The sequence below is a fragment of the Lipotes vexillifer genome, unplaced genomic scaffold, assembly GCF_000442215.2.
Source record: "Lipotes vexillifer unplaced genomic scaffold, Lipotes_vexillifer_v1.1 scaffold1113, whole genome shotgun sequence".
In the NCBI taxonomy this organism is placed as follows: domain Eukaryota; kingdom Metazoa; phylum Chordata; class Mammalia; order Artiodactyla; family Lipotidae; genus Lipotes; species Lipotes vexillifer.
This window is the reverse complement of record NW_006777938.1, coordinates 1,355,585-1,381,859: the sequence shown is the minus strand read 5'-3', so window position 1 is coordinate 1,381,859 and position 26,275 is coordinate 1,355,585. Positions and strand designations below refer to the sequence as shown.

The 26,275-nt window shown below is 38.4% G+C and overlaps 1 protein-coding gene across 1 annotated transcript in view; it reads left to right on the top strand.

The window, feature by feature from the left end:
• LOC103090117 (rab GTPase-activating protein 1-like, isoform 10) overlaps positions 1 to 26,275 on the top strand; it is a 282,259-nt gene that overhangs the window by 10,756 nt on the left and 245,228 nt on the right. The window contains exon 2 of the mRNA XM_007451371.1: positions 24,706 to 24,780. The gene's annotated coding sequence lies outside the window, so the exon portion shown is untranslated. The remainder of the gene's footprint in view (positions 1 to 24,705; positions 24,781 to 26,275) is intronic.

Sequence of the window (26,275 nt, the reverse complement as noted above, 5' to 3'; positions counted from 1 at the left end):
TACTCATTTTTTCCTCTTTTTTTCCATTTTCCACACTGTAACTATTAGTTATGCAGTTTTTATGCTTTTAGTAGTTACCCTATTAGTTATGCAGTTTTATGCTTTTAGTAGTTATGATCACAATGTGCATTCTTTGCTTATTAGAATCCACCTTAAATGATCAATCACACCTAAAGTGATCAATCACTTAAATCATCAATCACTTCCAGGATAATGCAAGAAACTTATATCTCTTTAACTCCATGTTCTGCTTGTTGTTCTGTTTTTGTCATGTATTTAATTATGTTTGAGTATCAGTACCCCCCCAGACACACGCACAGGATGTTATTTTTTGTGTCTTAAACCATCAGTGTTCATCTAGACTTATTGACCTATGTATCTGTTCTTGTGCTCTTCATTTCTTTCTGCATTGCCTGAGTACATCTGAGATCATATTGCTTATGCTTAAAAGAACTGTCTTTAGTATTTCTTTAGTGGAATTCTGCTGATGAAAATTCTTTCATTTTTTACTTTTCTGAGAACCTCATAATTTTGTCTTTATTTTGGAAAGATATTTTCATTTGGTTCTAGGTTGGTGTTATTTTTCCTTGGGATTTTAAAGATGCTATTCTATTGTCTTCAGGCTTTCATCATTTTTGTTGAAAGATGGCTATCAGTATTATCATGGTTTCTTTAAAGGTAATGCATCTTTTTTTCTCTGCTTTTAAATTATTTTATTTATGTTTGTTTCTTCTATAATGTGTCCTAGGTGTGGTTTTCTTTATACTGCTTGGAGTTTGTTACTGAATCTGCGGCTTGACATAGTTTGTCACTTTTAGAAAATGCTTAGCCAGTATCTCCCCAAATACTGTTTTGCCTCTGTCCTCTATTCTGGATGTCAAAGTACTAATATTTTACTATCCCTTATGTCTTTTACCCTATTTAATATATTTCCATCCTTTCTTGGTGGCTCCATCTGGATATTTTTTTACTAATCCTTTCTCCAGTCTATTGAATCCTTAATTATTGTTGTTTTATTTTTCAGTTCTAGAATTTCCATTTGATTCTTTTTAAAAGTAGATTCCAGTTCCTTGGTGAAATTGTTTTTTATTTTCTTGAACAGATTAATCATAGTTATTTGAAAGTCCAAGTCCGATAAAGTCTAATATCTGATCACCTATGAATGTATTCCTATTTTCTCTTTTTATTCATTTGCTCATTTTTTTTCATGCTTGATCATATTTAATAGAATTCTGGGTCTTGGGTATGAAAAATTACAAAGGCTTTCGATGATGTTATTGATATTTTACTCCAGAGCAGATTCAGTTTTCCTCTGGTAGGAAGATAGAGTCTGGTGTATCCCTTTGAGCCAGTTTTGACTGTTTCTTGCTTAGAGAGTGAGTTTCCAGGATCTCAACTAAAAGTCTGAGGTATTTACTGGAGACCTTCCTCTTTGATGGGACCCTATCCTTTAATTTTCATGTCCTTGGCAGTATGAAACCACTGAAATCTCTGATTAGCTCTTCTTAGCATTATTGCAGGCAGTTTTCTGAAAATTTCCCCTTCTATAAGATATACTCAGCTTCTGTGAGGAAATATGAGAGATCAAACTTTTATAATGTTTTCCTCAAACTTTTCAGTAGACATATTGTTGGTTAATAGTTTCAGATTTTCTGGAGGAGAGGGGAAACTTTCACTGATGATCTTGTTTACAATGGGATAATAGATTATCATACTGATAAATCTTAATCTCTCAGAGTAAGAGCTTATTTAGTTTTTTTCCCCTCCTTTAAATCACTCATTTTACATTTTATGTTTTAGAAGAATTGGCTAATTCTGCTTCATTGCCAAGGACAATTATGTTTGTAGCTATTCAGAACATCAGATGCATGCTTACACATATACATACACATAAAAAGAGATCCTAACCTAAAGTTGAAAAGCTTCACTCGTGTGTGTGTGTGTGTGTGTGTGTGTGTGTGTGTGTGTGTGTGTTTGGGGGTTAACTTCATGCTTAGCTTTTGCATAAATATTTCAAAAACATTTTTATATTTGTTAGTATCACTAAAGTCATACATTAGGGATGTTTTGGAGGGTTTTGTTCTCTTTAATACACATATTCTATGAGTCAGAGCTCAACTGGGAAGATATAATGTTATTTTAAATGTGGAGTTCTTCTGCAACTGTAACAATAAAAAGGTCAAGTTTGTGAAGCTGGAGTCCTGGAAAGAGAATGAGTGATTTGTAATGCTCTTCAGAGTGTCTGAAGAGATTTTTAAAATTTCTTTATGTGGGCTTCCCTGGTGGCGCAGTGGTTAAGAGTCCGCCTGCCGATGCAGGGGACACGGGTTCGTGCCCCGGTCCGGGAAGATCCCACATGCCGCGGAGCCGCTGGGCCCGTGAGCCATGGCCGCTGAGCCTGCGCGTCCGGAGCCTGTGCTCCGCAACGGGAAAGGCCAGAACAGTGAGAGGCCAGCGTACCGCAAAAAAAAAAAAAAAAATTTCTTTATGTGCTTGGCCCCGTAAGAGCTTTTCTTGAAATAGCTTTGTAGTTTCTGTGGAGCCTGTAGTCTTTCAACTGTAAGTCTAATTGAAGCCGTCACACCATTATTAGAATAAAAAGAGAAAGGGTAGGATTATGAGGATGATGAAAACGTATAAAATTAGAACACAGGGATTAGAGTATATCCTAAGTGTTTGATTATAGTCACTCTTTTTAGAAAACAATACTCTTTGAGGAAAAGGAGAAAAGTAAGATTACTTTTTAAAAGAGAAAAGGAAAAACAACACTAACCTGCAAAGACATGCACAAAGAACCTTCAAATAAAATCCTACTCATGGTACCTCCTGAACTTATGATTTTTCTCAAAATAGAGATCTATTTCTATACCAGATTCAGATGCGTTAAATATCCTAAATAATACACTCTCAGTTATTTCTGAGTTAATTAGTTATAGACTTATGGGCACTTATTTCCTGTTTACTACTTGTTATGCAGTTGGCAATGTCTTTATGACTGAAACCTCCTCCTTAACCAGAGCTCTTCCTGCATCTTTGAAAGACTTTGGGAGGGTGTGAATCCGAATTGCTCTCCTCCTCCTTCCCATCTGTCCAGATCTTAGTTGCCCACTTCCCTTGTGAAGCTTGTCCTACCCACAGTGATTTACAGATGAAAAATACTCTGTAAAATTTAGGTTATTGTGGATTATGTTTTGAACAGTATCTGATTAATTTCATTTACGTCTTCTCTACAGTGTGTTCAGTCTTTGAGGGAAGAGGCTGTCTCTGATATTTTCTTTTTCTTTGTCCCAGAGAGCAGAGTGCAGTACCAGTTATCCGGTGTCAATATAATTAACTCTACAGCCTTGACTTGATGAAACTGACTGTGTTATTCCATGTCCTTTAGGAAGCCTATCACCAAGACAGGATTAAATTGTAAAAAAAATGTATTAGGGGAAATGCCTGTAAGAGAAACTGGGAAGGAAGCTGGGAGAGCCATTGGACCACAGTGCTGGTCTGACCCTGAAAGAAGAAGAGAGGAAGGAAAGAAGGTCAGATGGAAGTGTCTTAGACTGTAGTGCACTTTTAAGGAAAGTTTGGCAAGGCCACTGGGGTTGCCTGTGAGCTCCCACTTCTCCCAGAAGCTGGCCTGCCTTAGTGTTCTTGCTGTGCTCAGTCATTAGTTGGGAGCAGCCCATGGCAAGTGTGTTATTAGTGCAACTGCTTGGTGCACAGCAGTTGAGAGCCTTGGTCAATTATGTTCCTTGCTGTTGGAGATCTGAGAGGTGCATATTCATGGTCACCATACTGATATTTTAGATGAAAATTTAATGTGTATAAACTCTGAAAAAGCTCTTTATTTCTACCATTTCCTTCTTCTGTAATTTTATTCATAAACATTCAGGTTAAGCTTCTTCAGAGCATGGCTGCTGATTTTCTTTATTTTGTAGATTTCCTTCATGATGTCCTTTATGTACCATTTTTTAAAAATCAGAAATCCAAGAGTATAAACTAAACCCTCTGAGTAATTCACCATAATCACACAGTAGTTTCTTGTAATCGGGACATTAAAATTTTTTTTAAGGGTATGGTAATTATTTTACATTTCCTTTTTTATAAAAACTGGGTATATCAGTTCACTTTTAAGTTGTTGCCAAGGGGTTTTTTTTTTTTAAGTTTTATATAAAAGGAAACTTACATCTAGGAATTTTGCCAGCCATGTTAGATAAGAAAATTGCTTTGTGAGTGAATATTTGTGAGAACATCTAGCCTTCTACATTTCTCATCACCAGTGTTTAGATTATTTCATATCAGTGAATCTATTTTTAGAGCTTATGTTGACACTTTCCCTTTTATTAGCATATAGGAAAAACTTAATAACCTTTTTTTAAGCTCCAAGTTTTTATTATTAGAATCAACAGACTTAATGATCCTGTCAAATTTATTTATATCTATGTATGTGTATTTCCATATTTCTATATGTTTTTAAAACAATCTCAAACATAGAGTAAAGTTGCAAGTACAGAATTTTATTTTTCTCTACTATTTGAGAGTGATTTGCCAGCATGATGCCACATCATTCCCAAATACTTTAGGGTGTTTTCTAACAAGCAAGAATATTCTCCCACGTAACTTTAATACAACATCCAAGTCAGGAAAGTAACGTTGATATATTGTTACTACTTAAGGCTTGGTCTTCACTCAGGTTTCACTAATTGTCCAAATATTATCCTTTATAGAAAAGGGGTCTAGCTGAGAATCACGTATTTCATTCGGTTGTCTTGCCTTCTTGATTTCCTTCACTTTGTTGACCTGAAGATTACAGACCAGTCATTTGTTTAGAATGTCCCTCAATTTCGTTTGTCTGATGTTTCCCCATGGTTAGATTTAGGTTATACATCTTTGGCAGGAGTAACACAGAAGGAATGATCTGCTCTTATTTCTCTCTCTCAGGAAGCACAGAGTTGTGGTTTTTCCCATTTTCACTTTGATTGCATAAATAGGATACTGTTTACCTTCTGCTTCTCAGCTATAAAGTTACTCTTTTTCCCTTTGTAATTAATAAGTATTTTGAGACAGTTTGCAACTACGTAAATATCCCATTCCTTATCAGAATTTCCATTTATTTATTACTTATCATATTCACATGGACACATGAATCCTCATTTTATTCGGGGGACTATATTCTCTTACTATCATTATTTGTTTTGGTGCTCAGATTGTCCCCAGTTAGACAGTGGGAGACCTTTAAGACCTTCAAGTAATAGACATACTCTATCACTCTTGGAGCATTGCCTTTCTTTCTGGCCAAAAAGATGTTCCAAGATTTTTTCTGTGCCCTAGTTTTATGATTAGCCATTTCTCCAAGGAGCCCCGTTTTCTGTAGTCAAAAATGGTAAGAAAAAAACAAGAAAAAAAAAGTGGTAAGAAACCAAGATCTGTATGCTACATGTATTCATTGCTATTGGGATGTCATAGCACAAGTCATTTCAGTGGACAGGGCTAGGAAATGTATATACATATAAATATACAGATAGACATATATATGCATGTGTATGCACACAAACATACATTTTTTTTTTTTTTTTTTCCCTTGCGTTATGCGGGCCTCTCACTGTTGTGGCCCCTCCCATTTGCGGAGCACAGGCTCCGGACGCGCAGGCCCAGCGGCCATGGCTCACGGGCCCAGCCGCTCCGCGGCATGTGGGATCTTCCCGAAACGGGGCACGAACCCGCGCCCCCCGCATCAGCAGGCGGACTCTCAAGCACTGCGCCACCAGGGAAGCCCAAACATACATTTTTAATTGAGATATTCACACACCATAAAATTCACACCTTTGAATAAGTGTACAATTTAGTGGGTTTTAGTATTTTCAAGAGTTTATGCAACCATCACCACTATTTAATTCTAGAACATTGCCATCACTCCAGAAGGAAACCCTGTATTCATTAGAAGTCATACCCCATCATCCCTGCCCTCAGCCCTTGGCAGTCATTAAACTTTCTGTCTCTGTGGGTTTGCCAGGTTTTGTTGTTGTTGTTGTTGTTTGTTATAGTAGTTTGGTTGGTAACTTTTGTGAACTAATTCTGTGAGGTCTATTTTCTTTGTCATGTTGTGGCCATTGAAGTTGCTGCTTGGTGGTCAGCTAATGATTGGACAGAGATTTCCTTATGCCTGTACCAGTAAGTTTCCCATTCTTTGTCATGGGGCTCTGTGTGTGTAATTATGTATGTCTTTATTACTTAACCAGCCAGTTGAGAACTCTGTTTTGCCTTCATTTTCTGCTTGTGCAGACTCTCAAGGTCAGCCAGAGATGAGAGCTTAAAGCCTTCTCAGGCCTTTCCTGAGCATACACAAAGCTTTGGGCATCTCTACAGCTTTATGCATAGGTATGGCCCTATAAATTCCCAGAAGTATGTCTGGATCTTTCATAGCCCTTTTGGACATGTTGTTTCCAAGCTTTTCCTTTTAAGCCTTTTCATTATAATCTCTTGCCTACTCCAACTTTTCTTTTCTTTTTTTTTTTTTTTTTGGCTGCGTTGGGTCTTCATTGTGGTGCACGGGCTTCTCATTGTGGTGGCTTCTCTTGTTGCTGAGCACAGGCTCTAGGCATGCGGGCTTCAGTAGTTGTGGCATGTGGGCTCAGTAGTTGTGGCGCATGGGCTTAGTTACTCTGCAACATGTGGGATCTTCCCGGACCAGGGCTCAAACCTGTGTCCCCTGCATTGGCAGGAGGATTCTTAAGCACTGCACCACAGGGAAGTCCCTCTACTCCAACTTTTATCTACCACCTCAGACAGTCACAATATTAAACAGTTGCCTGTAATTGTTTTTGACAAATGCCCCTGGGGGAAAAGGCTTTCATATTGAGTGAGCCTTGCAGATAGAATCTTTGGGGAACCACTGGACAGGTAAAATAATAATTCTCTGGGAGTGATTCTTTGCAGGAGCTCTAGCCCCATTGTGCTCCCCCTGGTGGCTGCCAGGCTGCTTGTTTTCATTGCAAATGCAGGCTCTTAGTTTTCAAGGTCATAATGTTGCTGCAGAGCAGGGGATGGAACTATGGCAAGTTAAAAATTCCACAAAGTTCCTTGTTCTTACCAAGCTTCAGTTGTTTTTCTGGATTGAATGTTCCTCAGGCTGCTGTAAACCTTTGGTCAATATCCAGAGCTCTGTAAAAGTTGATTATGACAATTTTTGATATTTTTCTTGTTAAGGAGAAGCACATTTTTGGAGATCCTTACTCTGACTTTCTTTGCTGATGTTTACCGCCCACATTTTTTAAAAATTGAAGTATAATTGTTTAACAATGTTGTGTTAGTTTCTGCTGTACAGCAAAGTGAATCATCTATACATATACATATATCCCCTCCTTTTTGGATTTCCTTCCCATTTAGGTCACCACAGAGCATTGAGTAGAGTTCCCTGTGCTATACAATAGGTTCTCATTAGTTATCTGTTTTATACATGGTAGTATATATATGTCAATCCCAATCTCCCAGTTCATCCCACTCCCTCTTCCCCCCTTGGTGTCCATACGTTTGTTCTCTACATCTGTGTCTCTATTTCTGCTTTGCAAATAGGTTCATCTGTACCATTTTTCTGTATTCCACATATATGTGTTAATATACGATATTTGTTTTTCTCTTTCTGGCTTACTTCATTCTGTATGACAGTCTCTAGGTCCATCCACGTCTCTGCAAATGGCACAATTGCATTCCTTCTTATGGCTGAGTAATATTCCATTGTATATATGTACCATATCTTCTTTATCCATTCCTCTGTTGATGGACATTTAGGTTGCTTCCATGTCCTGGCTATTGTAAATAGTGTTGCAGTGAACACTGGGGTGCATGTATCTTTTGGAATTATGGTTTTCTCCAGGTATATGCCTAGGAGTGGGATTGCTGGGTCATATGGTAGTTCTGTTTTTAGTTTTTTAAGGAACCTCCATAATGTTCTCCATTGTGGCTGTATCAATTTACATTCCCACCAGTAGTATAAAAGTGTTCTCTTTTCTTCACAGCATTTATTGTTTGTAGGTTGCTGTTTGTAGGTTTTTTGATGATAGCAATTCTGACCAGTGTGATGTGATACCTCATTGTAATTTTGACTTGCATTTCTCTAATGATTAGTAATGTTGAGCGTCTTTTCATGTGCCTCTTGGCCATCTGTTGGTCTTCTTTGGAGAAATGTCTATTTAGGTCTTCTGCCCATTTTTTGTTTGTTTTTTTGATATTGAGCTGCATGAGCTGTTTGTATATTTTGGAGATTAATCCCTGTCAGTTGCTTCGTTTGCAAATATTTTCTCCCATTCTGAGGGTTGGCTTTTCGTCTTATTTATGGTTTCCTTTGCTGTGCAAAAGCCACATTTGTTTTTAAATCTGTTTATATGTGTTGAAAACTATGGAGTCATAGGAATACTTCCAATTTCAGTCCAACACCAGAGGATTAATTCTAGTGTTCTTCGTTCCTGCATTTGTAACTCCCTTCTCTGGCAATGAGAAACCTAGCTCCCGTAATCCCTAATATTTATCCATTAGATCTACGTTCCTGTATGTAACCAATCTCCCATTGCTGCTGTCAATTCTGTCTTGCACAAATGGACTCTACCGTGGTAAGGCTCTAACACCCCATGCCAGAGTGTCACCCTGCAGGTACTCCTCATCCTGTCAGCCACTGATTCCCCTTTTTTGGTCACCACTTCTCCACATGGATGGCCTTGTCATTCTGGTTAGGGTCTGATATACCATGCCAGGCCACCCCTGTGTATGCACCCCTGTCTTGCTCTCATTAATGGTACCAGGAAGGAAATGGTAGCTTAATGATGTTTTAAAGATGAATTTTATTATCCTTTCTGTCTTTCATGAGTTTTTCTTGTGAGAGTTTATAAAGATTTATGAGACTTACACTGGCAAATCTGGCATCAAAGAGTGAAAAAAAAAAGGTACAACTTACGTCTCTAAACAAATTGGTGGGGTTTTATTTTTTGGCATCTGTAGAAAACTGATCATTCTCAAGAAGTCAGTGAACCTAAGAATCTGTAAGCAATTTTGGTAGTGAGTAAGACCACTTTCAGACAGCTTCATATCCATTCTGAAGATGGCTCAAATGGGATATTTGGGAAAAGGGTGTAGTAATCCTCCTTGATGTCAGCTTGTCATTGCTACCATTTATTCAGCACTTCATTGTGTGCTAGGCACTCTGTTTAATTCTCAAAAAGCTTATATGGTGGTTTCTATTACTACCTTTGTGTTATAGATGAAGATAATTGCTCCCCTTTATCACAAAAGTCCTCAGAAGATTTGACTATACTTGCAGTAACCATTTCTTCTTCTCCAACGCTTTCCCAAACTTATATCAGTCAGGATTTCACCTGTATCATTGCGCTGAAAATGGTCTGGTCAGAAACCAAATGTATTCCAAATCATAAAGCTTCATCAGTCTCTTCTGCCTCAGTTAGGAGTAACTCCCTTCTCCAGCTGCTCAGCTGGAAACCTTGAATCATCCTTGACTCTCCTTTTTTTCTCTTACACTACATGTTAAGAAAGTAACAACTGTTACCTACCATCAGGGGCAGCAGTCGCAGGATGTCAACCCACCACACGGTTTGTAGGTGTTGGGGTTACTAAGGAAGATACGACTCACACGGGCACTGGAAGGAACAATGCTTTATTCTCATAGAAAAGAGCCAGCAAGATCAGCTTCAGTAGTGAGTGTCAGTACCCTGTGGTGAGCAAGTCTTACCCTGCAGCTGTCGCAGGGAGATGGTCTGCATGCACCCTACTTGTGCTGCAGGGAAGGAACACATTCCCTCCTCGCTGAAAATATACATAACAGTGGGGTTGGCTAGGTGCCATATGACACACACACTTAAGCAGAACAAAGAAGTACACATCAAGCCTGGAAACGGGAAAGATATTCCCAAACAAGGCAGTAAGCCCAGCAAAAGCTGTGAGCGCTCCTTATCTCCATGTGTAGAAATGTTCCAGGCCTGTGGCACACTCTTTTACCACCATGCAGAGGTCGACAGGGTGTGCATGACTGCCTTTCACAATACCACACATCTATCCATTAGGAAGTCTTTTTGGCTCTGGCTTCAAAATATACCCAGAACCTGACTGTTTATCACCACTTCCACTGTAGCCACCCTGGTCTAAACTATAATTACCTACCTGGTCTTTCTGCTTCCAGTGGCTTTCTGTCTTAGTCATTGTAAAAAGCCAAAGTCTTTATAGTGGTTTACAAGGCTGTAAATTTCATGTATTACTATTCTTTTCATCATGCATTCTGCCCTAGCCATACATACCAGACTTGCTCATGCATCAGAGCCCTTGCACTGGCTGTTGCCTCTGCTTGGAACAATCTACTAACAGAGATCTACGTGGCTTGCTCTTTTACCTCTCTCGACTTCTTGCTCTACTGTTACTTTCTCGGTATGGCCTGCCCTAACCACCCTACTTAAAATTGCAATCTCCTCTTAGCCCAGAACTCCTTAGGCCCTTTCCCTGCTTTACTTTTTGCCAGTGCACTTATTACTTTCAAACATATGTGTATGTATGTTTGCATGTATGTTGGTATTTATTTAGGCTGTTATCTTTTTCCACTAGAAAATAAGCTTTATGAGAGCAAAGTGGGTTTTTTTTTAACATCTTTATTGGAGTATAATTGCTTTACAATGTTGTGTTACTTTCTGCTGTATAACAAAGTGAATCAGCTATACATATACATACCTCTCCATATCCCCTCCCTCTTGCATCTCCCTCCCACCCTCCCTATCCCACCCCTGTAGGTGGACACAAAGCACCGAGCTGATCTCCCTGTGCTATGTGGCTGCTTCCCACTAGCTACCTATTTTACATTTGGTAGCGTATATATGTCCATGCTACTGTCTCACTTCATCCCAGCTTACCCTTCCCCCTCCCCATGTCCTCAAGTCCATTCTCTATGTCTGTGTCTTTATTCCTGTCCTGCCCCTAGGTTCTTCAGAACCTTTTTTTTTTTTTAGATTCCAGATATATGCATTAGCATACGGTATTTGTTTTTCTCTTTCTGACTTACTTCACTCTGTATGACAGTCTCTAGGTCCATCCACCTCGCTACAAATAACTCAATTTTGTTTCTTCTTATGGCTGAGTAATATTCCATTGTATATATGTGCCACATCTTCTTTATCCATTCATCCGACGATGGACACTTAGGTTGCTTCCATATCCTGGCTATTGTAAATAGAGCTGCAATGAACATTGTAGTATATGACTCTTTGAATTATGGTGAGAGCAAAATGTTTTTGTTCGTTTTGTTCACTGCTTAGACCAGTCTTTCACATAGTAGACTCTCAGTAAATATTTGTTGCCTCAGTGAATTGAGACTTAGGAAATTTAAATAATTCTGATAAATGGCAGAGCTGGAATTTGAAGTATTTGGCATTTAGATCCCCTATTAGAAAATTTTTAAGTAAACTTTTTAACAGTCAATTATTTTAGAGTTACTGTCCTGGTCATTGCAGTTAGGGGCTAATTTTGTGATTTCACCTAATCTGACAACCTCATAACCATATTGCTTTAATGGTAAAGTACATGCTGATTTTCACAGAAAATAATGGTAAATGAATGGTTAATCACTGTGGACTACTGGTTCTGAATAGTAAAGAAATTAAAAAAAAACATGTCATTGATAATATTCTAAAAGCTTGAGTGAAAGGAATATGATAAGGGATATTGGGTACTGAAAATTTTTAATAAAAATATTGATTTATAACCAAATTTTAAAACTTTAAATTGTAGTGTGGGGATACATTCACATTAATTTTTCATTTACTTGCTTTTTCTGTTGTTTGTGGCCCTTCTTAAAATTAATAATTTATCAATAACATTTTTGGCTTTATTAATTAAAAATGCTTTGTATCAATTTGCTTTTTGTAGACTAATTCAGAAATAAATGATTTCAGCTTAATTCTGCATATGAGTGTGTGTGTGTGTGTGTGTGTGTGTGTATCCAAAAAGATATATATCTTCAAGAAGATATGTAGACATGGATAGATACAGATATTGTTCTAAGCAGATACATACACACACACACACACACACACAAAGTCAATCCTCATTATTCATAGATTCCATATTTGCAGATTCACCTACTTGCTAAGATTTATTTGTAACCCCAAAATCAATACTCTTGGTTCTTTTGTGGTCATTCACTGATGTGCCCGTGTGCAGTGTGGAAAATCTGAGTCACCTGATGCATACGTTCCAAGTTTAGATGAAACTGGGTACTGTTCTGCCTTCTTGTTTCAACTCTAATACTATACCCAAGTGTCTTTTTTTTTTTTTTGCGGAACGCGGGCCTCTCACTGCTGTGGCCTCTTCTGTTGCGGAGCACAGGCTCAGGATGCTCAGGCTCAGCGGCCATGGCTCACGGGCTCAGCCGCTCCGCAGCATGTGGGATCCTCCCAGACCGGGGCACGAACCCGTGTCCCCTGCATCGGCAGGCGGACTCTCAACCACTACGCCACCAGGGAAGCCCCCAAGTGTCTTTTTGTGGTATCATTAGTCCCACGTTTTTGTGCTTTAGGTGATTTTTGCTGTTTAAAATGTCCCCCAAGTGTTGTGCTAAGTGTCTAGTGTTGCTGGGCACAGGAAGGATGTGATGTGCCTTAGGGAGGAAATACATGTGTTAGATAAATTTCGTTCAGGCGTGCGTGACAGCACTGTTGAAAGTGATTTCCGTATTAATGAGTCAACAATAAATATTAAATAAGGTGCATTTAAATAGAAACACACGTAACACAAGGTTATGTATTGATTAGTTGCTGAAAATATGACCAGAGACTTGCAGAAGCCTAACACACTCTATCCCCTACGGACATTGGTTGAATATCTGCTAAGTCAGTGTTTGCAGAAACTTCATAGAACATATCTACTGTAAGTAATGAGAATCTACTGTACATATATACAGTTTTCTCCAAGAAGAGAACTTTTCATTGGTTGTCTATTTCACTCTTTTAATCATTATATTAAACCCCAGTGAAGCTCAATGTGTGTCTTTCCTATATTTATATTCTAGAGATGTCACCCAAATTGAACTTTTAACACAAACCATTGAATGGAATGTTACTAATAAGTAATTTTTTAAAACTTTAATTAAAATTATGAAATATATCATACATTCAAAGGAGTAAAACTAATTTGTATTTATGAGTTTTAAAAGTCAATAATAGGAGAAACATCCTTGTACATACAACTTAGGAAATATATTATTACCAATATCTTTGAATACTCCAGGTGCTCCTCTCAGATTCAGTGTTCCCTTACCAGAGTCAACTACTGTCCTAAACTTTGTGATTATCATTCCTCTGCATTCTTTAATGAAAGCGCTCTCTCTCTGTTTAGTTTGTGAATATTTATTGAATACATAGCAAAAAGAAAAATTTATGTTTTATCATTAGGTTTTATTGTTGCTCACCTAAACTCTGCCACATATGTCAACAATCATTAAGATCTAGACTTTAAGACTAGTCATTAAGGCTGTATAGTGACAGTAGCTAAGGCCTTGAGCTGAGTTTGAATTCTGGCCTGCTGCTTACTACCTGGGTGACCTGGCACAAGTTGTTTACCTTCTCTTTGCCTCAGTTTCTTCTTCTATAAAATGGGGATATTAAGAGTACTTACCTCAGAGGTTGTTTTAAGGGTTAAATAAATTACTATATATATAAATATCTGAAAAAATAGATAGTAGTTATTGATAAATAAATGTTACTGGCTAGTTAACAGAAAAATTAATGCTAAAAGTTATTTGAAAAGCCACTTGTATTCTTGTGCTGTATTAAATAATCTTTTCTTTAAATGTCATCCTAATCTCTTTTAGACAACCATGTGTTTTAATGATTCTTGTCACCCTGTGATCTCTTTTCATTTAGCTTATTGTGGCATTACTTTAAAATAGTCTTTCCTGGGTATCTCTTTTTTTGTCTCTCAGATTGTGAGAACAGATCTCTTTTCAGTTTGTAAATGAGTTTATTCCACATATTTTATATTTGGTTGTTTCTCCCTAACATACTCACTTAAGGGCTACTGAGCAGTAATCCAAAGGCTGATTTGTTTGTTTGTTTGTTTGTTCATTTTGACCTCATGTTGGCCGAAGTTCATTGTACTGATAGATGAAACAGTTTGTCTAACTAATAAATGGCAAATTGTCTTACATAAATGTCAAGCTTCTGTTAAAGTGAGGAGATCTGAGTTAATATGTCCTGTTCTCAGTATTGTCCTTAGAGCTATGTTAAATTGTGTGACAGCTCAATATTTAGGTTAGTGTTTGGAGAAACACGAAATGTTATCATGGTTAAGAAATGTTATCATGGTTAAAACTGACTGTCTATCGATAGCCGGTAAATCAGCAAACACAACAGTACTTTAGCAGTACCAAGAAGCTAAATGGGAATCTGTTTTAGAAGTTTAATCCCTTCTTGCATGCCCACATAGCAGCCTTTCTATCTTGTTAGAGAACATCTTCTGATTTCCTTTTCATTCTTCCTGTGAGTCTGACCTTCCTTCATCTTTAAGTGTGATTGTCTGATAAAATAGTACTGTATGTTGCCTATTTCTGGGACAAAAGAGAAACACCATTCTGTACTTCCTGTACCAATCTGATAAAGGTTTGTGTGTGAGAGTGTTTTGGGAGAAATAAGGTTGTAGATAAGTCTTTAGACAATCTAGCTGTAAGACTAAAAACATTCCTTAATGATTTTAAGGTCATTCAAGAGCAGTAGTGGTTATTGTATATTTTGGGCTGGCAAACAAAGTCCCACTACCCTGTGGAAAATTATTTTCAAAGTTAGCATCCCTATCGATGCATAACAGTTATTCACAAGACAGAAAAAGTTAAGTGTTTTCCATATTAATTTCAATAAGGAGAACTTACATTATATATAAATGTTAGCACCAACATGATTAAGCTTTAACAGCTATCTCTGTTTACGTGTCTAAGTTTTACCTGTAGTCAGTATGTTAATAAACATGAATATTACATAAAGAAATGGAAAGTTCTCCTTCCCTAAACCCATGAGTTATGGATTGAAAAATATTAAGCTGTCCTTGGTCAGATTGTCATTTCTTTTGAGAGTATGGAATCTTATTTCCTATCTCTCTTGACCCCCAAGGCAAATCAGAAAATAGGCCCTCCTTCATTTTGGGAGAACACAATCTATAGCAGTGGTGTAATAAAGGTATTAAGTGTACAGGCTCTGTATTTGAAAAGATTTGGGTTCAAATTCTGGCTCTAGCTATGTGACCTTGCCCAAGTTAATTACCCTCTCTAAATGTCACTTTTCTTATCTCATAGGCTTTGTGAGGATTAATTGAGAATGTAGAAAAGCACTTATCACAGTGTCTGGCACTATCTGCCTTTGTACTTGTGTATTAGGCAGGTCAGTTATGCATACCTGAAGCATCTCTGTATTCTTCCTTCAAGAATGTGAGGCCAGGCTTGCAGCAATTCTGGTCACATCCTCTTCTTTAAGATTAAGACAGTATCACCTTGTCTGAGATGCCTCCCTTGCCTTTGTCTCTATTCCTGGCATTATGACCTGGTTACCCACCCTTTCCCTCTGATCTTCCACATAACTATCAGAACTTATCTCATTGTGTACTTTTTCATTGTACATGCTGAACTCTTGTACAAGACTCTGAGCTGAGGAGTATAGACCATATCTTTTCATCTTGGTGTCTACCTCAGCACAATGTTTGATTATATAATAGGTGCTCAGTAAATAGTGACTTGCTGAATGAATATATAAAGTTTTCTTGGGACCCCAGCCAGAAGAGTAGTCTATAGTCCAGATCAGAGAGAAGAGACAGAATACAGACACAGATTTTTTTCCCCCAAAAGATACAAAAAATTTTCAAATACACAGAAAAACTCAAAGATTTGCACAGTGAACATCCATAAACCTGTCACCTAGATTCTATAATATTTTGTTACTTTTTTATCACATATGTCTCTGTCCATCTACCCTTATAGTCAATTAATTAATCCATTTTAATACTTTAAAGTATTTTAATACTTTAAAGTAAATTGCAGGTCCCTGCCAGGACCTGGCCCCACCCACCACCAGCTGGCAACCTCCACATGTGGAGGTCCTGGCAGCCAGCCAGGTCAGGGGCCAGCCTTGACTACCAGTGCACCCTGCCACAACAGAAGGGTCCCACATAGGGGATACCCCTAGAGCATAAAGTTCTGGTGACCAGAAGGGAGTGTGCTGCTGTGCCCCATAAGACAGCTCCTACCTAAAGCCACTTCTCAAATATTGGGAAACATAACTGACCCTGCCTAATACACAGAAATAAACACAGAGAATTACGCAAAATTAAGAGGCAGAGGAATATGTTCCAAATGAAGGAACAAGGCAAAACCTCAGAAAAAGAACTAAACAAGGAGGAGGTAAGCAATCTACCCAATAAAAAGTTCAAGGTAATAATCATAAAGATATTCAACAAACTCAGGAGAAGAATGGGTGAACACAGTGAAAATTTTAAGAGTTAGAAAATATAAAGAAGAACCAAATAGCTGAACAAATAAATACACTAGGAGAAATCAACAGTAGATCAGATGATACAAAGGAACAGATCAGCGAACTGAAGACAAAGTAGTAGAAATAACTTAAGCTGAACAGAAAAGAGGAAAAAGAATTTTTAAAAATGAGGATAGTTTAGGAGACCTATGGGACAACCTCAAGCATACTAACATTCACATTATAGGGGTCCCAGAGAGAGAAGAGAGCAGGGGGTTAGAGAATTTTTTGAAGACATAATAGCTGAAAATGTCCATAACCCATGAAAGCAAACAGACATCTAGGTCCAGGAAGCATAGAGAGTCCCAAACAAGATGGACCCAAAGAGGTCCACATTAAGATACATTATAATTAAAATGTCAGAAATTAAAGATAGAGAATCTTAAAAGCGTCAAGAGAAAAGCAACAAGTTATGTACAAGGAAACCCATACATAAGGCTATCAACTGACTTTTCAGCAAAAACTTTCAGGCCAGAAGGAAGTGGCACGATATATTCAAAGTGATTAAAGAATAAAATCTACAAGAAAAAGTACTCTTCCCAACAAGGTTATCATTCAGATTTGAAAGAGAGAGAAAGAGTTTTACAGACAAGCAAAAACTAAAAAAGTTGAGCACCACTAAACGAGCTATACAGGAAATGCTAAAGGGAACTCACTAACCAGAAAAGATCATAAATTTAAATACAAAAATTACAAAAGGAAAAATCTCATCAATAAAGACAAACATACAATAAAGGTAGTAAATCAGCCACTTGTAAAGCTAGTACAAAAGTTAAAAGAAAAAAATAGTAAAGTCATCTATATCCACAGTAAGCAGTTAAGGGATACACAAAACAAAAAATGTAAAATATCATGTCAAAAACATTAAAGTTGGGGACGGGTGAGTAAAAATGCATTCCAACTTAAGTGATCATCAGCTTATCATGTATACATATAGGTTGTTATATATGAATCTCATGGTAACCGCAAATCAAAAATCTATAATAGATACACATGAAAAAAAGAGAAAGGAATCTAGACATAACACTAAAAATAGTAATCAAATCAATAAGGAAGAGAGCAAAAGAAGAAAAAAGGAACAAAAACGAACTGCAAAACAACCAGAAAACAGTTAACAAAATACCAATATGTACATACCCATCAAGAACTGCTTTAAATGTAAATGGACTAAATGTTCCAATCAAAAGACATAGAGTGGTGGAATGGATTTAAAAACAGTAAGATTCATATATGCTGCCTATAAGAGACTCACTTCTTATCTAAAGACACAGATGGTGAAAGTGATAGGATGGAAAAAGATATTTCATAAAAATGGAAATAAAAAAAGAAAGCTGGGCTAGCAATACTTATATCAGACAAAATATAGTTTAAAACAAAGACTGTAACAAGAGACAAAGAAGGACATTACTTAATGATAAAGGGATCAGTCCAAGAAGAAGATATAACAATTATAAATATATATGCACCCAACACAGGAAGACCTAAATACATAAAGCCAATATTAACAAACATAAATGGAGAAATTGATAGTGCAGATAGAACATTAACCCGGATAGATCACATACTAGGCCACAAAGCAAGTCTTAATAAATTTAAGCAGATTAAAATCATATCAAGCATCTTTTCTGACCACAATGATATGAGACTAGAAATTAACTACAAAAAACAAACTGCAAAAAACACAAACATGTGGAGGCTAAACAGTATGCTACTCAACAACCAATAGGTACTGAAGAAATCAGAGAGGAAATTTTAAAATACCTGGAGACAAATGAAATTGAACAGTATGTGCTCTCTCCCTTCCCAGTGCTGGCACCCTCTCCCCAGAGGGATGGTGTTTGAGCAAGAGGTGCTGGTGTGGGCATTTGGGGTAGGTCAGGGCTCGGGCTGTGGCAGTCCAGTTGGGGTCTGAGACCCAGACTGCTTCTGACACACTGCCTGTGTAAATAATGGTTCCCTCTGCCTGCTCAGATGCCACTTTGGGTCTGAGCCATCTCTGTGTCTCACAGCCAAGCTTCCTCCTCAACCATGGCAGCCCTCACCCTAGTGTGGAGCTGCGTTGTGAAGAAAGCAGGGCTAGAGTGTTCATTTGGTTCAAATGGGGGCACACACTGGAGTGGTCACAGGAAGCTGGCCAGCCACCCATGCAGTTTACAAACCACCCTCTCTGTCCTGCTTCAGGAGCGAGCGTGTTCATGCTTCTTACAAGTGAAGTCCAGTCTTTTCACAGCCCTCCTGTTAGTCCCATTGGCCCTCCAACCAGCCAAGGAGCTTGTCTTTCCTGTGTTGGTCCCCAAGGCTGTGGCACCCAGTATGTGGCTCACATCACTCACTCTCCAGGGAGGATCTCTGCTCATGTAATCTCCCTTTTCCTCTGAGTCTCCTCTTAGTGGTACAGGTCCCAACCTGATCACTTCTCTTCCCTTCCTACTCAATTCTTTGTGGATCTTTCTTACAGTCTTGGTTGTACAGGAGTCTTTCTGCCAGTGTCCAGTTAGTTGTCAGTGACAGTTGTTCCACAAGTAGATGTATTTTTGATATGTTCATGGGGAGAGGTGAGTTCCACATCCTCCTAATCCACCGTTTTCATCTCCTCTACACTTGGCCACGTTCCTATTGCCCATTCATAGATATTTCTTTGTAAAGTGTCTTTTCATATCTTCTGTCCATTTTTAACTTAGGTTGTTTGACATTGAGTTGTAGGAGTTCTTTATATATTCTGATTCAAGACTTTGTTTAGATATATTTGCAAATATTTTCCCAGTCTGTAGTTTACCTATTTGTTTTCTTAATGGTGTCCTTTTATCAGTGGAGGTTTCTAAATTTTGATGATGTCTACTGTATCAGTTTATTTTTTTAACAGTTAATGTGTCTGTGCCCTGGCTAAGAAACCTTTGCATTTACCAAGTTACAAAGATGTTCTGTGTTTTCACTGAGTAGCTTTATAGTTTTATGTTTAGGAGCATAGTACATTTAGAATTAATTTTTGCGTGTGAAGTGAAGTAGGGATCAAGGTTCATTTATTTCCCCCATATGGATATCCAATTGTTTGAGCACATTTGTTGAAACAATTTTTATGTATTTACGTTTTTACATATATAAAAAATTTTCCTTTCCTCAATGTATTATCTTGGTAACTTTGTTGAAATTAAATGACTGTATGAGTGTGGCTCTACTTCTAGACTTTTTATTCTGTTCTATTAATTATTTGTCTATATATGTATCAGTTTTACCTTGTCTTGGATATTGTAAATACTTTTACACTAAGTGTAGTAAAGGCTTCTCTTCTGCTACTCTTTTTTTCTAGTGTTTCCACTCTCGCTTTCTAGATGTTATGGTCACCCCAGTCTGTTCCCTGGTTCTTCAAATGAATAAGTCTACAGTTTTATATCCAAGTTTTAGCCATCCACACTGGTGCATGACCTCCAGCAAAAGCCATAAAGAATGAGAATTTTACCCAGTGTCATTCCCTTCATCCAAGTTTATTTTCCCCTCCAGTTTCTTCCTGGTTTTTTGTTCAGTGCCTTCAGATAGTTGTTTTATATATTTGTCTCAATACAGTTTAAATTTGTTACCGGGGGGAAGGTTGGTCCAGTAGGAATTACTTCTCCATTATAGAAGTGGTACTCAGATGGTTTTTGAAAGTCAGTCTGAAAGCAGGCATCTGGCCAGAAAAGCAATTAAAATGAGGAGTGGGGAGAGGTATGGTGCAAAGAGAGGCAAGTTTCAGATAGAGGGAAAGGATTTGGTTCAACTCATGGAAGGCTTAGAATAAAGCCAAACAGTGCTTAGAAGAACTCCAAAGGAAAGAACTTGCTAGAGCATTGTGTTTTTCAAACTGTGAATCATAAAATCAAATTTAGTAGGTGACCTTTGAAAAGTCATTTTTGTTGCTAACCTAATCCAAAGCCATAACACAATTAGAAAGTAAGATCAATACATTGCTGATTTGCACTTTTATTCTCAGCTCTCCAGTTAGAGAATAGTTTGTGAGGTCACTGAGTTCATCCCTTCTTTGGTGTGTTGTGGACCTTCATTTTATATTGGACTTCTCTCGTAACACAAATGAGCATATAAATAGCACACTTCTCAGTAAACGTGAAATATATAAAGATGGATCAAACATTTGTCCTGAGGAAACCAAAATTCAAAGAGTCATGTACCAAAATGTTCATTGCACCTGTATTTACAATAGCCCGGAGATGGAAACAACCTAAGTGTCCATCGTCGGATGAATGGATAAAGAAGATGTGGCACATATATACAATGGAATATTACTCAGCCATAAAAAGAAACGAAATTGAGCTATTTGTAATGAGGTGGATGGACCTCGAGTCTGTCATACAGAGTGAAGTAAGTCAGAAAGAGAAGGACAAATACCGTATGCTAACACATACATTTGGAATTTAAGAAAAAAAAATGTTATGAAGAACCTAGGGGTAAAACAGGAATAAAGACAGAGACCTACTGGAGAACAGACTTGAGGATATGGGGAGGGGGAAGGGTGAGGTGTGTTAGGGCGAGAGAGAGACATGGACATATATATACTAACAAACGTAAGGTAGATAGCCAGTGGGAAGCAGCCGCATGGCACAGGGAAACCGGATTGGTTCTTTGTGGCTGTCTGGAGGGGTGGGATAGGGAGGGTGGGAGGGAGGGAGACAAAGAGGGAAGAGATATGGGAACATATGTATATGTATAACTGATTCAGTCTGTTATAAAGCAGAAACTAACACACCATTGTAAAGCAATTATACCCCAATAAAGATGTTAAAAAAAAAAATTGTCATAGTTTTGTCAGGGTTGATGAAGCATGATTAACTTCAGAGATCCCCAGTTTTAAGGAATCCTCAACTTAGACATCTTTTATGGGGAAGGGAAGCCTTGAAAATATATCTCTTATCAACAGATCTCACAGTTCCTTGTTCATGGAAAAGGAAGTGATGGAGTACCATCAGGAATGCACTAAATAGGGATAGTATTAGAACCTTTCCCCTCTTCCTTTGTTATTTTTTCCTTCTCTTTTCTCTCTGTAACTCTCCCTCCACCCTAACTCACACACACACACACAAACACACACTTACACACCCATGAGCTCTGGATAAAAGTACAAATAAGGACTCATAACTATATAAATCAAAGAAAATTAAATAAGTAAAAGGATGCTAATCCATCTTTCAGTTTCTAAAATTAGGCTGAGCTCTGGAAACTGGTTATAATGAAGAAAAGCTTCTTTCAAATTCTTTAGCTAATAATTCCATGATATAATTTTTCTCTTATTAGAAGAGAAATAATATCAACATTGTCATAATATCAACATTGGCAGAAAAAGGTTAAAAGATAACAATAGTCCTTCAAAAGACACCATTAAGAGCATGAGAAGGCAGGTCACACACTGGGAGAAAATATTGGTAATACATATGTCAGACAATGATCTTGTCAACAGAATGTATAAAGAACTCCCATGAATCAGCAGTAATAAGATGAACAGCCTAATTAAACAAATGAGCAAGAACTTGACGAGATAATCACAAAAGAATATGTATCAGTTGCCTAAAAGCACATGATAATATGCTCTATGTCATTAGCCATCAGAGAAATTTAAGTCAAAACCACAGGAATTAATAAAATGAAAAAGACTGGCAATGTCAAGTATTGACAAGGATCTGAAGCAGTGAATACTCTTATATTTTACTGGTGTGGATGCAATAATTGAACAACCACCTTGCAAAATAGTTTGGCAGTATCTTATAAAGTTAAACGTACCCCTATCATTTGAACCGTGAACCTCCACTCCTCGGTATTTACCCAAGGGAAATGAAAACCTATGTACACAAAAAGCCTTGTGTATACAAACCAGCTTTATTTGTACTAGCTCCAAACTGGAAAAAAACCCCAAATGTTCATCAATGGGAGAATGGATAGACCAATTGTGGTATGTTCATACAGTGGAATACTACCCACTGATTAAAAGGGATGAACTACTGATGCATGCAACAACATGGAAGAATCTCAGAAACATTATGCTGAGTGAAAGAGGCCAGACACAAAAGAGTATATATTATATTAATCCACTTATATGAAATTCTTGAAAAAATGCAAAGCTGGGGCTTCCCTGGTGGCACAGTGGTTGAGAATCCGCCTGCTGATGCATGGGACATGGGTTCATGCCCCAGTCCGGGAAGATCCCACATGCCACGGAGCGGCTGGGCCCGTGAGCCATGGCCGCTGAGCCTGCGCGTCCGGAGCCTGTGCTCCGCAACGGGAGAGGCCACAGCAGTGAGAGGCCCGCGTACCGCAAAAAAAAACCAAAACAAAAGAAAGCAAAGCTAATAATAGATTGTGAAAAAAATCAGATTACTGGTGGCCTGGGGTGGAGGTGGTTTGACTGCAAAGAGGCATGAGGAACATTCTAGAATGATGGAATGACGGGGTTACATAAGTGACTCAAGGAATTGTGAAATTAAAAGGTATGCATTTCACTGAATATAAGCTATATTTCAATAAAGTTTTTTTAAGTAAAAAAGGAGTTCTAGTCCCTGTACTCTGACTACCTTGGCATATGGGAGATACCCCACTTACCCTCCCTATGGTAACCATTCCTATTTATCTTTGATAACCATTGCCCTGGACAGAGAGTTTTTTGTTTTGTTTTGTTTTTTTGCGGTACGCGGGCCTCTCACTGTTGTGGCCTCTCCCGTTGTGGAGCACAGGCTCCGGGCGTGCAGGCTCAGCGGCCATGGCTCACGGGCCTAGCCGCTCTGTGGCATGTGGGATCTTCCCGGACCTGGGCACGAACCCGTGTCCCCTGCATCGGCAGGTGGACTCTCAACCACTGCGCCACCAGGCAAGCCCCAGAGAGTATTTTTATACTCACAAAATCATAGTGCATTAAATGGAGATTCCCCTCACTTTAATGAAGCACAACAGATAGGTGGGATACATGGAATGGGATACATGTCCAGGATTTAAACAGCACAGTTGGGGTGTTTGTCTTTAAAAAATAAATGTAGGAGCATCTGAATCATTTTTGTTTTTGTTGTTCTAAATCAGGGATCAGGAAACTATAGCCTACGCTGTCTGACTTTGTACTACCCTTAATCCACAAAAGCCACAAATGGTTTTTATATTGTAAGGGGTTGTTTAAGAAAAGAAAGACAATATACAACAGATATGTAAGTGTCCCTCAAAGCCTAAAATATTTACTATTTGGAGTTTTACAGCAAAACCTTACTAATTCCTATACTATAGTCTTTGATCAGCATGATCCGCCTACTGTAATTGATTCAACCTCTTAAAAACTTGAACAGGGTATTTTTTAAAAAAATTGTAGTCTCAGCAGTTTGAAGTATTAAGCATACAACCTTATTTCCTTTCCTATAAAGAGTAAGGTGAATATTAAGTTGAATGGTGTGATAGCTGCTTCTCTAGGGATACTATATTTCCTGTGAATGGGTGTCTGGCTCTGTACTAGCGGCCTGGTTAGAATGATGTTGAAGATGGTAAATAGGCAGAACATTTCGTGATAAGTGTGTGGCATGTGTGTCAAGAGGTTCTCTCCCAGCCATTCTGCTAAAAATGCAGGGCAATACTAAATGTTTCCAGTTTGCCCTAGTGGTATAGATGGGAGGAATCACCCTTTAGCCTCTGGAAAGTGCGAGAGTAGTTTAGAAGGTGTCTGAGAACATGTAGAGGCTAGAGAGGGTGATTTTTTTTTTTTTTCTGTTAGGTTAGGGGATCTGCACTGCACTCTCACAGCATTAAGGTTTCCCCCGTATGGTGCATTAGAATTCCCACATCAACTGTAGAACCTTCCCACCCTCTTCCACTATTTGCTTCTGCCTCCCACAGTCTCATTTGCCTGACCGCAAACCATAATGGATCTTTAAAAATTAATTTAGGTGCTCTGAGCATCTCTTTATTCCAGATTCTAAAGATGAACCTGGGGATAATGGCATATCTAGAATTGCTTTAGGAAATGTACAGCCTCTTTGAGGGATCCTACTGTGCTAATGGCTCACACATCCAAATTGAGGGATCAGTGAAATTGTGGTGGACAGGCCAGGGACAAGAACAAGCAGCAACTTGATGTGAGCTAGCACTTAGGTTAAACTCTGTGAATGTTTATGATTCTTCTTTCTTTTCATCTTTTCTCTAGGCCTACTCTGTCTATGACGAAGACATTGGGTACTGTCAAGGACAGTCTTTTCTTGCTGCTGTGTTGCTGCTGCATGTAAGTAATTTTCCATGTAATAAAGGGCATGGTGCTGCCAAGTTTATTTTATTTGCTGCTTGGTTTTGTTTCCCCTTCTTATTCTCCATTTACCTGATGGAGATTACACATGGCATATCTTTTTTAAAATGTACTTTTGGTGATAAAGTAAGAGATCTGATGTCACGAACAGGACAGTTTCTCAGTAGAATTAATTTTGCTGGCTGGTAGGGAATAAATTGCTTATTTGGAGTTATTTTTAACTAGAACCCTCTGGAATTAAAGAAGTCAATGTAACTGCCCAAATATGAGCAGGACCAGAGCCATGATGAAGGAATGTGACAAGGAAGTCTTTTATCTTTTTTGTGGTTTATTTTTGTATACTCCCTTTTCTCTTAGTCACCTTCATTTAACAGAACATTTACTGAGAATCAGTTGTCAGTACTGGGCTAGGAATTGGGATTACAAATATGAATAATTTATCGTTTGTGTTCACAAAGGCCTCATGGGCTAGGGTGGGGCACAGGTAATATACGCACATACCTATTATTTTAGTTTTTTTTATGTATCTGTGCTGATTTTTGTGATGATCACTATAGAGGAACTTACAGTGTGCTAAGTGAAAGCGATGCACAGAATAAGAGAATAGAGAGGAGAATTATCCAACTCAGCTCTGCCAGAACTTTCAGAAAATACTTTCTAAAGGAGGTGGTAGCTTTGCCAGGACATAAATATTTGAGGTTGGGGGAGGTGAGCTGGGTAAGAGAGGGAGTAGAGATTGGTAGACAAAAGGAACAGCATGAGCAAATGTATGGAAACACAAAGGGCACAGCATATAAAGGGAACAGTATGAAATGATAGTTCCTATACTGTTGCTATAGAAATTGTATGCAGAGAGAGGTATGAGGTAAAAATGGTCATATGGGCAGGGACCAAATTATGAAGACTTTTTAATAATGTCAAGAAATGTGGGCTTTATGCTAAAGCTAATGAGGAGCCATTGATCAGTTAGAAGCAAGGGAATGACAATCAGATGTTCACTTCAGGTAAATTTTAATATCCATGTAGAGAGTTGAACTGAAGGGAGCAAGCAATAGCAGAGAGACCAGTTAGGAAACATCAATCTAAATGAGAGATATTGAGACCCAGAGAAAAAAACAATTAAAAACACGCAGGAGGGGACTTCCCTGGTGGCACAGTGGTTAAAAGTCCACCTGCCAATGCAGGGGACATGGGTTCGAGCCCTGGTCTGGGAAGATCCCACATGCTGCGGAGCAACTAAGCCTGTGCGCCACAGCTACTGAGCCTGTGCTCTAGAGCCCGTGAGCCACAACTACTGAGCCCGCGTGCCACAGCTACGAAAGCCCATGCACCTAGAGCTGGTGCTCTGCAACAAGAGAAGCCACCGCAATGAGAAGCCTGTGCACCGCAGTGAAGCACAGCCCCTGCTCGCCGCAACTAGAGAAAGCCAGCACGCAGCAACAAAAACCCAATGCAGCCTAAAATAAATAAATAC